Here is a 12714-nt window from a genome sequence, read left to right on the forward strand (position 1 = left end):
ATCAGATCACCAGCAGCACTTCCGTGCTGTGTGAGTGATGGAGCACTGGTACAAGCTGCCCCAAGGCTGTGGGCTCTCCCAGGAGATTTCTGGCAGCCGCCTGGACACAGTGCTGGGTGCCCTACTCTGGGTGTCCCTGCTGGAACAGGGGTTGGGCCTGATAACCTCTAAAAGTCCCTTCTATCTACAACCATTCTGAGATTCTGGGATTCTTTTCTGTTGTATAATTCAACCTGCTCATGTTTGTATATTTTATATACAAAACAACTGTGAGGGTTTTTTGACTTTTAGTGATTGCATCTGGTCAAGGCATGTCTTTAGCCACATTGCCACTAGAAGTTTTTCACAAACAAATTAGCTAGAAAAGACTTTTGAGGAAGGAGACCCACTTTTTAAAATTGATTAGCTATACCTCTCTCTCCCATGTTACATTACTCCAAGCTAACCATAGCTGGGGAGTTAATAGGTGGAAGCAAATAAATTGGCTTGACTTTAAGAGCAAAATATTCTGATGAGCATTTGATATTATGGAGTATAGATTAGTAAGTGTGTCACTATTTGTACGTCATCTTTCATGAGAAACATTTTAATTACTTTCTCTTACAGAAAATATCCTAACTATGCATCTTCTTTTCTTTTGTTAATTGTTAAAATAGTTAATAGCTGAAACATTAGTCATTCCACTTGTTTGCAAAAAGGAATTACATGAATCTGAAGAAATTAGTTTTCTGAAACCAACAGAGACACAACTCCTCAAAAAATAATTGAGTTGCTCAGTTTTGGACTGAGAGAAAATTTGTTGTGAAATTTATTATGTTTGAGATGGAGTTCTCCCAAATCATAGAAAGAAAGAGGCACCAGCTTTCTTCAACACAAGGCTGAAAATTCCCTCTATCACGTGCTGCTGAGTGAGCAAATTAATAGCAAACTCATTGTTTCTTGTATGATGTTAACTACCTGCTTATTGCTGGAATGGCTTGTGTTACTAATATCTTTTAAAATTCCTGAAAAGAAGGCTTTACCAGTAACAAAGAGCCCACAGTATTAGCGTTATACTTGTAGGCTGCCTGCCAAACTCTTAAAAGGCCATTGGATACATAACACAATGAACACGAGGATTATTAAAAATAAACTCACATCTCGGTACTTAAACATTTTTTTCTCTCTTTTACTTAAGAAGTGATCACTACAGCATATTTTGGGGTAAAAATATATAAGCAAGGGCAGCAGAACTAGTTGATATTTTATGTGAAAGAATCCATTAAGAATGCTCTTTGGCTGTCTGTTTGTGCCCTTGAGTCTCACAAGTACAGTTGGCAAGAACAGAAAAACACTTATGGACTCAAAAACTGATATAGTACATTTCCTACCATTTAAAATCCTTTAATGTGTCCCCAGCATCCCATGTAATTTAAAGAGGAACATCAGAAAGCTTGGAAGCTTTTCTAATCTTTGTTCAAATAATTCCAAACACTTTGGGTTGTAAAAACAGATAGATATTTTGTGAAGAAAGCCTTTCTTTTACATTTTCATATCTTTTGCATGGAATTAGTATAGATTGCTGCATCGAACAATTGCAGAGGATAATGATACCTTTCCAAATTCAGGTAATGTGATGATCTGCATTTCAGTTGATTCTGAGGCAGTAGGAGTCATTCATTTTTGGGACAATATTAAGGCCTGGTGAACAGGCTTAACCGATTTATTTAATTTTGCTGAGATGTACTTTAGGGATTAATAAGGAACAGCAATTGATGCCTTGCCACATGCTCTCTGGACTATGATTTCTCTGCTCTTCTTTGCTGTTTCACAGTCTTTCTCAAGCTCAGAAAACAATCATAAATCAGGCTAAATATTTATATAGTTTTTTGGCATTTTTCATGCATGAGTGAAAAAGACTATGGGTAAGCTAGTCATAAAAATTCCAAGGAAAAATATTTTATGGAAAACTGCCGATTTGTCAAAATGCTTTACAGAGTTTGTTTGATTCTGCTAATATTTCAGGGTATGTAAAGAGGATCTATCATTCTCATGACTACACTGCACTGAGAGAATGAACAGATAGTCCAGAGTACATCATATGAACACAGCCATGAAATCCTCAGCGGAAATGTTCCAGATTTTTGAAAATGATGAAATCTCAAAGCCATCCAGATCATTTCAGGTTGTGGTAAACAATGTCAACAATAATAATTATTTAATTAATGCACTGAGAAAGATCACCACGACTCAACATAATTGTCCACTCTATGCAAGAAGGATCCACAGTCTAATAATGGAGACTGCCAACAGTCTATAAGTGCTGGGCTTAAACGTGGACAACAGTCAAAGTAGAACACAGAAGGTAGATTATGTCTTTAGGAAAGAGTGGACACAATGTGTTGTGTCTGAACTCTCCAAGGAAGTATTTGTATATGCAATAAAGCCATTCGTCTGGGAGACAAAATACAATACAAAGTTCACATGCTTAATATGATAAATATAATATGATTTTAGATAAAACTGAACCAGGAACTTTTGCTTCCTTAGTGTCCTAACTATGAGATTACAGAACAATTTGAGAAGAAAAACCTTCCTTTGACAGCGTACAGATTCTTTAGATTAAAACCATTCCCCTAGCCCTATCACTGTTTGTGTAAAAAGTCAGTCTCCCTACTGATTTTATGCTCCCCCTAAGTACTGGAAGGCTGCAGTGACATCTCCCTAAAGCCTTCTTTTCTCCAGGCTAAGCAAGCCCTGTTTCTTCAACCTTTCTTCATAAATGAGGAGCTCCAACCTCTTGGTCATCTTCATGGCCCTCCTTGGATCTGCTCCAATGCCTTTGCGTCCTTCCTGTGCTGGAGGCCTCAGGCCTGGATGCAGTACTCCAGATGGGGCCTCACAAGGGCAGAATAGAGGAGGACAATCCCTTCCCTTTTTCTGCTGGTTACCTTTCTGTCGATGCAACCTGGGATTCTGTTGGCCTTCTGGCCTGCAAGAGCACACTGCTGGCTGATGTCCAGCTTTTCTTCTACCAGAACCTCCAACTCCTTTTCTGCAAGGCTGCTCTTAAATGAATTCTTTTCTCAGACAGTACATAAATCTAGGATTGCCCCAACTCAAGTGCAACCCTTTGCATTTGGTCTAGTTGAATCTCATTAGATTCTCATGGGTTCACTTTCAAGCATCTTTAGATTCCTTCAGACATCATCCCTTCCTTCCATTCATTCATCAGCTTCATCACTCATCTTGGTGTTGTCAACTTCAGCAATTATCTTGGTGTCAACGGAAAACTTGCTAAGGCTGCACTCAGTACTACTCTCTACGTCACTGATAATCATGTTGAAGAGCATTGATGCCAAGACAGACACCTGGGGGACATCATCTTCACCAGCCTTCCACTTGGGTGTAGAGCTGTTATGCTGACTTAACCTCTTTTGGAGGACTGATTCAGATACACAAAGTACTGAAGTATATCTGCCTTATACTGCCTGAGTTGTATCAATAACTTTTAATATTCCAAAATGTTGCCTTAAAAATCAGTGGATCTGTTGTTCAGAAGACAGGAAGGCTTATTATTTCCTAGAGGCAACAACCTTCAAAAGTCCTCTAATTGGCCATAAGTCTAGGAAGAAATTAATAAGGACTCCAAAGTATGACTCAAAATATGTAATTTATTTAAATTACGTTATGTTTTGAACATGTCTTGTGGTTAGAAACAGAGATGAGATTTCATATAGTGGGAATTTTTACATTTTTAGAAAGTTAAATGCTCCACACATAGTTAGACTTTAATTCTTCAGACTTCAAGGAGACCTTTATCTCTGCTTGTGAGTCACAGTTTTATATATAATATTGACTTTTTATCATTTTATTCCAAGAATGTAATTATATATATACATATATATGCATGAGTATATATGCAAATATACATATGTGTATATTTGTGTAGAGGCACATGCATGTATGAGAATACACACATATACATAAAATGTATATATAAAACTTTTCAAATAGATGTTTTCTTTCAGTTTGTTGATAACTTGAGTTAATGAATGGTTAGAATGTTGGCAAATTCAGATTGATATTGAATCCAGTACTCATAAAACTAAGCAAAATTCTGGAATTTCATCTAAAAATGGATATTTTGTGGTCTCATATTATTGTTACATATGATCCATAAGGTTTGCTGAAAAATCATTTAAAAAAAAAAGCCTGGAAAACAGAATTATTAATGAAAATCAGATTCTATTTAAAGCTAGTGGTTTGGCATTATTGAAAAACTATGTGAATTCTGACTATAATGATCTTCACTTACTATTTTGTGACAGTTTATTTTAATTACATTTAGTCAGAAGCAATTCCCATTTTTATTTTCCAACAATTTTTTCAATATTACTTTTTTTGTATTATTTTTAAGTAGTGATATAATGTGTTGGAATGGAGAGAGTATAGTTTCTTCCAGTAGTCCAAGCACTTTTCTGTGCTCTGACATTTAACATTTTAAAGACTTGTTTGAGCAATACTGTATATAAGCATGCTCTCTATATTTAGTAAAGAAGCTTACTTGGAACCCCACTGTGCCCATGTGGTTTCTATGTAAGGGTAAAATTTTGTTGAAACAGGAAAGAAAAAGACAAAGCAACCCATAATATGCCCGGTATTGTATAGGATAAAAATGAAGATGGTCTCTGCTGCCAACAGTTTACCGTTCAACATTTCAACTTGAAAATTACTCAGTTAGATGGACCCCACCTCCACATGAATCTCTAAAGCAGCCAATTAACTCCTTCAAATCCATGGGTCTCTGCATATGTAGCTCATTAAGGGGCCACAGCCTAAAGGCATACATAAGAAAGAACACAGAAAAGAAGACAGGAAGGAATAAGCATACATTTCAGTTGTTGTATTCAAAGACATCCCAGAAGTATGCTCTTTCCATTAAAACTCAGTTGAATGTCATCCTCCTTTTTTCCACTTCCCTTTTTCCATATCTACCTATTTCCAAATCTTCCATCTCCAGAGGCTATTGACAGAAGCGTGGTTAACCTGCTTAGACTCTGGTCAGATATTAAGGGCATTTTTAATTTTCTTTTTTTCCGGGTTCTTCACAAGCTGACAACAACATTGGGAATGGGGTTTGAAGTGCATGATGTGACTTTTTATCAGTCATGCATACAATACAGTCATACATACATACATACATAGAGTGGAGGAAAAGTAAGGAGGGATAGAAAGAAGGGTAAAATTAGATTATTCCATCTCTGCAAAGGAAAGTCATGTTCTTTTCCATCTTGTGATACCTTCAAATCAAGACTGGATACTCAAGTCAAAAATAAAGTATTCTGTTAAGAAATCAAATTTTTTATGTATGAAATGTGAATGCTTACATTTATGTAAGTTCAAGTCAGATAATGACAGAGACCTTTCTCCCTTAAACCTTTTGATTCACTAGGTCTGCTGTCACACTGATAGAATTAATCCCTCCTTTCTTGAAGAATGATTTTCAGCTGTCAGTGCACATCAGTGGAGCAGGTCATTCCTTTTCAAATCTAAAGTTTATTCCTAGTTGCCTCCTTTACTGTAATGGAGGTGAAGGAAAGATTAAGTAACTGATATCCATAATTGCCAGTTCATTAGAAACGTAAGTCTCAGGGAAAAATATATACATAAATATATAGAATGTAGTTCATAAAATAAAGATATAAAAATTACTATTGAAACGTCCTTTTAAAAAACATTTTAATATCGTACTGGTTTTTCTCTTCTTCAGGCTGTCCTGCTTATGTTCCAGTGTTGGGTGACACTGGAAAATAAAACTCAAAGACAAATCTGCTCATCATCTTTCCCAGACTACATTTTAATGTGCTGGCATACAGCAATGCTACAGGTGACTTGCCCATGACAAATCAAATAGCAGAAAAATCATGTAGAGACTAATTGTCCTCTGGTCAAAAGGAATTATATTTTGAAATGTTTTTCTTTCAGTGGGTTTATACAGTTCATGGCATGTTTCTGTTCATCAGGTAGCTTGCTTAGCATGCATAGCACTCAGAGTGGCACATCCTTAGGAATGCATTTGCTTTTCCGTGCATGAAATGAAAAAAAATAATGAAAAGGAAAGTAAAAAAGAAAAGAAAAAAATAAAAGAAAAATCAAACATCGTTTAGTGGTTGGAAGTTATTTCCAGTTTGCAACCACTGGAAGGGTTGCCTGGAGAAAACTTTTCCCTCTGTTATTACAGAATAATAGTTTGTGGATGCTGAAAAGCAAACACAACTTGTGGTTTTCTTTCAAGTTATTCTGCAGGGCTATCTCCCACTTAGCATTTTAGTATCATGTTGTTTGGGAAAGGTCACGTTTTTACTTTCAAGACAGCATTTGTCTTTAGTTCCCTCTTCTAATCTGCAAATAGTTACCCAAGGGTTTTAGGCAAGAAGCCAAGTAACTGGTTACAGAAGCCGCTCCAAGTGGTATTTTGCTAATGCTGAAGATTTATACTGCATTTAATAAATACAGGTAGCCTTCATCTTTTAACCATGTTGCCTTTACTGAAAGCTGAAGAATCAGCCACAGAGCAAGCTGGGATATGGCAGTCACTGGGCTCTGCAATTTCAGACCACGCATTCCTACTTAGGTGATAATTAATTAAATAGTCACCTAGAACTGGGTGTCAGACTTTCTAAGCCGCTCAGACTATCTCCAAGTATGCAGTCTGGACTGTATTTATTCAGCTAGGGCCAAACTGGATGTAAATTTTATTTATATTAAACAGCACATGGCTTTCAGTATCTTTACTGGAAAGACTACTCACCACTGAAAGCAAGATTCTCTTTGATGTACAGGTCACAGGGAAAATTATTATTAAATCATCAAGTACTTTGTAAGGCAATGAGGTTATCGTATTTTTACACTACTGTGAAGGATAACACTTTGAGCATTCTATTTTAACTACTAAATACATTTGTTAGTTTAGCTCTCAAACAAAAATCATCAAAATGGATCCATCAGTACCTACTTTTAATTGATTTTACTGATGTACAAGGCTCTCTTAATGTCCCTTTACCTTTTAATGTACTGCTTTCTCTCTGCTGCCCCCAAAAATCAGAGAACATTTCCACTGACAAGCTGAGGAAAGTTGCTGACTACGAGAGACCACTCATAAAAAGAGTGAGAATTGTATTCTCATTTATCAAAGCATTTTATGAAATAATTAAAGAAAATAAAATCTTGTTTTTTCTAATCAGTATTATCACTTGCTAGCAATTCAGTCATAATTATCTAATAATCCTTCTGTTCTCTGTGGCAAGACCTTGGTCTTTGTCTTTGTTTTAAATGCCAGTATAAACTACCTGGTAGCAGAGAAGAGCTCTATGAGGGATAAAATCAGACCATGAATCTTGTAGAGAAAAGTTGATCATACTACAGATTCTTTTCATGTAAGTGATTGCAGCAGTCCTAAACTGATTATTGAGAGCTCAGTACTGAAGCAAGAAGGTTGCTTAGTTCCACGAGCAATTGCAAATGACAGGCAGATTTCCAGAATAATGAGGTCTAATGAGCAGAAATATCATGCATGTTGCCATCATTGATTTTTTTCCAAAATAAATTATTTGATATTTTAAGATTACACTATATTTTAAAATGCTTAATCATCATTAAAAATAATAATAATGAACTCTCAAGAATTACAAAGCACATTTTGAAACACCATTTGATTCTTTTTTTTGGGCAGGGGGAGAGGATGGCGGATTGTTTTTGTTTTTATTTCTTTTAAATAGATACAAGCAAATCAGCATGCTATCCCTACCTCTAAGGCAAAGAATCCATTCCACAAATAACTTCACAGGATCTCTGTGTGACACCTTGGTTAGCTGTGCGAGCCAGCTGTTTGAGAGACCTCCCAGGTACAAAACGTCACGTCAGTGGTTAGTGTGCTGTAAAACTCCTGCTCTGTTACAGGAAAGAAATCTTTACCTTCTCAGCTGCAGAGGAGTGAACTCTGCACCCTTCCAGCAGTAAAGGCTAACCACATACTGGTCTATGTCAGCAAGAGCATGGCAAGTAGATCAAAGGAAATGATTATATTCTTTGATTCAACATTCATGAGGCTACAGCTGGAACACTGTGTCCAGTTTGGGTCCTTCGAATAAAAAAGACATTGGCAAACAGGAGAAAGTTCAATGGAGAATCTCCAGGACATTTAGGGGTCTGTAGCACGTGACGTGAGGAAAGGCGGAGGGAGCTGGCTTACTTAATCTGGAGAAGAGAAGGCTCAAGAGGAATCTAACTTCTCTCCAAATGTTGGAGAAATGTGGAGATCTAGCCTCTTTTAGTAGGTTGCCACTGAAAGGAAAACAGACAATATACACAATGTTGCAAAATTTAGATTCTGGTTTCATAGGAAAAAATCAACTACAGTGATTAAACTTAGCACAGATTTCATAAACGTGTTATGGACTCTCCATTCTTGGAGATACACACGGTTTGTGAGGACAAGGTTAGGGCAAGCTGATCTGATTTGAACTTTAGCCCTGCTTAGGTATGGGTTCCATTTTCCAAAGTTTGCTCCAATCTGAATTGTTCTGCATTTGTGTAGTTCATAAGATTTATTTTATTTCCAGAGGCACACTTTAAGGAACTAAACTTTGCTGCTTCATTATTAAGCTTCAGAGTGCTGGTTTGCAGCCCATTGATCATTCCTTCATGATCATTACTTCATGAAGTTGATTGAACTCATGATGCTGTGGAAGGTTCTAGAGGAGGTTTCCCAATAAAACTATCTTTCATGTGAAGTATCACCTGAGATGTGAAACAATGGAAGAAACATGGCAAGAAATCTGGACCATTACTAAATGGCACTACTCAGGATAGCTGGATATTAGGCAGCTGGAAATAGGGATATTATCTGACAGGGCTTCTAAGGTGAGGATTCAGAAGGAATACAAATTTATTCCAGGGTTTGATATAGTTCTGAGTTTCAGGAGCATCTGAGTGAGACTTTGGAGTTGATCTCCTTTTCTGAAATGAAGGTCTTGACTAATGGATGGATAACATAAATCAAAACAGACTATAATAACTTTGGGGAAATGGTTTTAAGTTGAGGGAGGGGAGACTCTTTACCCAGAGAGTGGTGAGGTACTGGAACAGGCTGCCCAGAGAGGTTGTGGTTGCCTCATCCTTGGAGGTGTTCAAGGCCAGGTTGGATGGGGCCCTGGGCAGCCTGGTTTAGCATTAAATGTGGAGCTTGGTGGCCCTGCATGTGGCAGGGGGGTTGGAGATTCATGATCCTTGAGGTCCCTTCCAACCCTGGCCATTCTGTGATTCTGTGATTCTGTGAACTTCTGAAAAATCTGAGAAGAAAAGGATAGTCCAAGTCCTTAAACAATAAGAGACAAGACATGCCCCCTCCCCCCCCCACCCCCCCTTAATCTTGATTTGAAGATCAACAAATATTTTGGGGATATAAATTTCCTTGGAATTTAAGGATGTTTGGCTAAAAGGAGCCCTTCATAGACTAAACTTTCTCAAAGTAGGGATGCTGTCTATGGAGCACCTGGAATTGAGAGAGTATAAATAGAGAGATGAATTGAAAGTATTTAGAAGAAAATAAACAGTAACAGTGAGGAAGAAAAATTTCCTATCTTGGGAGGGAAAAAAGGAAAAAAGGACTAAAAAGACTACATGCAATAATTAAAAGCTGAGAGGTGTTGCAACCTCTTTAGTGATTCTGTCAATTCCAGCTGGAGCACTTCGGGCCTGTAACAACTAGCCCTCTCCTGAGGTATCCTTGAGTCTAAGAATATAAAAGAAGAGTTTGGAATATGATGGAAGGAAAAAGGTTTCAATAGATGAGATGGAGCAGATTACACTGATTATAGAAGAACAAAATTGAAGCAAATAACTATTCTGGATTTTTTAAGATAAAACCTAAGAAACTTCAGGTAAAGAGCCAAGACAGGATCCAGAACTTCAGGACAGTGAAATTTGGGATGTTTAAGGAATGGTTGGCTGAGAGGTATAGGGATTGAATTGAGATGGCAGCTCTTTCATGTCACGTCTGAGAACATAAGATCTCTCCATCTCCCAGCATAAAATCAAGAAAAGGAGGAAGGAAAACAACATGGCTGAGCAAGGAACTGCTGATAAAACTGAGGGAAAAGAAGGAAAAGTTCTTTTTACTTATCTGGTACCTCAGGTAAGTAAAATCTTGAAGAACACACTATCATGATGTAAGGTTGGGCTGGAGGTAATGCCTCCTGTTTATTTCTATGGAAATGGATACGAAGAGCACAACAGCATTATTTGACAGAGAAAATTTTCAGCTACAAAACACTATTTTTCAATGTAGTCACTACTATTAGCTATGCCTTTTCACCAGCAGTGAACAAGAGCCTATGGAGGTACTCCAGTGTTCCAATCACCACTGCTGAAATGCACCACCCACTGCCTCACTAAGTTCACATCCACTGTTTGGTCTCCATAAATGTTCAGCAAGTATGTGTGAATGTCAGTGGGCACCATTTTTTCTGCATTCTGTAATTCAATTCCACATCTTTGCTTCATAGGCGCTTCCATATCAGACACCATTTTGTCATTCTGCCCCTCTGCTGCTATCTGTGTTGTACAGTAACAAAAGTTAAAGAATACTGATGGAGAGTTTTAACCTCTATACCACCACAATCTGCCTCTGACATCACGAAAATGAGAGGCATTACTTTTGGAGAAGCCCTTGCATTATGTCTAGGTACAAAAGTAGATTCCTCATAAAATTATAGAGCTATTTTAGATCTATCTCCAAAGGGCTGTTGGAAAGCATTCTTCCTCTTCTGACAACTGTTAAATTACAATACAAGAAGTATGTGCATAAATATATGAGGGCTGCTTTCACAGTAATGTTTAGTAGCTGATAATTTTTTTCTGTCAAATAATGTTATTGTGCTCTTTGTATCTGTTGTAGTTTCCATGGAAATAAATAGGAGGCATTATCTTCTGAGCAACCTAGATCTGACCAGTTCATCTTGATAAGGTCCAAAGTCAATCTGGCAAAGGTTACTGAAGAGTGCACACAGTCTTCTTTGGCACAGGTCACAGATCATTCTTCAGAATCACTTGGGCATCATCATCTCTAAAACTTCACACTATTTCTGTGGACAATGATTTTTATTTCTCTTGAGATTTTGAGAATACTTACCACTGTCTTTTGCATCTAACATCTTGTTTCATAGCACACTCGGGAATGTTTTGCAGTTTGAAGTGAGAGTGAAGAAGGGGTAGCAGAAAGGCACTGTTTTTTCTGTACTTTAATAAAATTAGAACTACATTCTTCAGGCCTAATTGCAGGCACTTTTGTGAGTTATCTACTTTTGAAGGCTATTTGCTCTGAATATCTTCTACAGGCACCAAAGTGAGACGGACATCTCTAGCGATAGTTTTATTCCATTTGAGTTTGTAGTTTTTATTTCTGAGTAAGCCTTTTTCCCTACTTGAACTGTGAAAAACACAGAAACACAAGGCAAAAACATAATAAAAGAGAAAGTTTTCAGATAACACCTAATATTTTGTTTGTGAAAAGTTCATGGAAAAATCAAAGCTAGTCTAATTATCTCATGCTGTCTTGTACTTGCAGGGAACTTAAAAAAAAGACACATGATCTATGTCAGATTTACATTATGTTCTCTGTCTGGTGTGGGAACAGCAATTGCAATTCTTGTAAAATATACAGTAAATATCTCCTGCTCATTTCACAAAGAGAGAGAACACTCAGATTGTTCATTTCAAAACTGTAAGAAAAGCAGTGAATCAAATAATTAATGTGAATTCTAAATATTGTCTGTAATTATCAGAACAACTTGCATAAAATTACAGTGATTGTTTTAAAACTGCAAAACACATTCTCACAGGAAATTTATAAATATCTTGGAAAAAAATACAGATTTAAAATTAACCTTTCAAACAAAAAATGCTACTGAAGTAATTCACTTCTTGTAGTATTTAAATCCTGAACGTCTACATCATTTGCACAGAATGAAACATAGATATCTGTTCAATACCATAATGTCTGAAAGGGAGTTTGTGCCAGAGCATCCACTTAAAATAAAAGCAGAGATGAAGCCAATTACTTTATAGTTGATGCAGGAAATGTGTCTGTATGCTAACACCAAGACATTGCGATCTAGGTTTGAAATTGTAGGCATATGCAATTGCATGCATACATTTGAGCATGCCTAATATAGCCACAAATATTTATCATATGCACAAAGATAATTTTTCTGGAAACACACATCTCTAGTTTTCTACAAAATATATATATATATATATATTCTGCAACTTCCAAGGACCAAGAGTTAACTTCAGCTAAGTTTTCCCAAAAGCTAGCTGAAAAGTCAGAGCGCTATGTGATACTCAGAAGGAAGAGGATGCTCTTGGAATATTCTACTTTCTTGCTAGGCCTTTGTAGTAATAGTGATTGTTCGGAGAGTTTTCTTTTTCCTTGTCTGCCTCAGTTACCTATTTTTGCTTATGTGTTTGTTATGAATCAGTACTTCACTGTGGAAGAGCTCCAGCTTTCTGTGTTTGAAGTAGCTACACGTTGCTTAGCATATAAGTAACATGGACAAAGAAATTCATAAAGTATGAGGTATAGCCCTCCTTGCATGGCCCACTTTCTTCAGGCACCACTTAATGTATACAAAGAGAATACACAAGCAAGAAATACTCAGCCAAAAGTATACA

This window comes from Centrocercus urophasianus, unplaced genomic scaffold, assembly GCF_019232065.1.
Source record: "Centrocercus urophasianus isolate 14NV4802_14NV808 unplaced genomic scaffold, USGS_Curo_1.0 seq_10, whole genome shotgun sequence".
Taxonomy (NCBI): domain Eukaryota; kingdom Metazoa; phylum Chordata; class Aves; order Galliformes; family Phasianidae; genus Centrocercus; species Centrocercus urophasianus.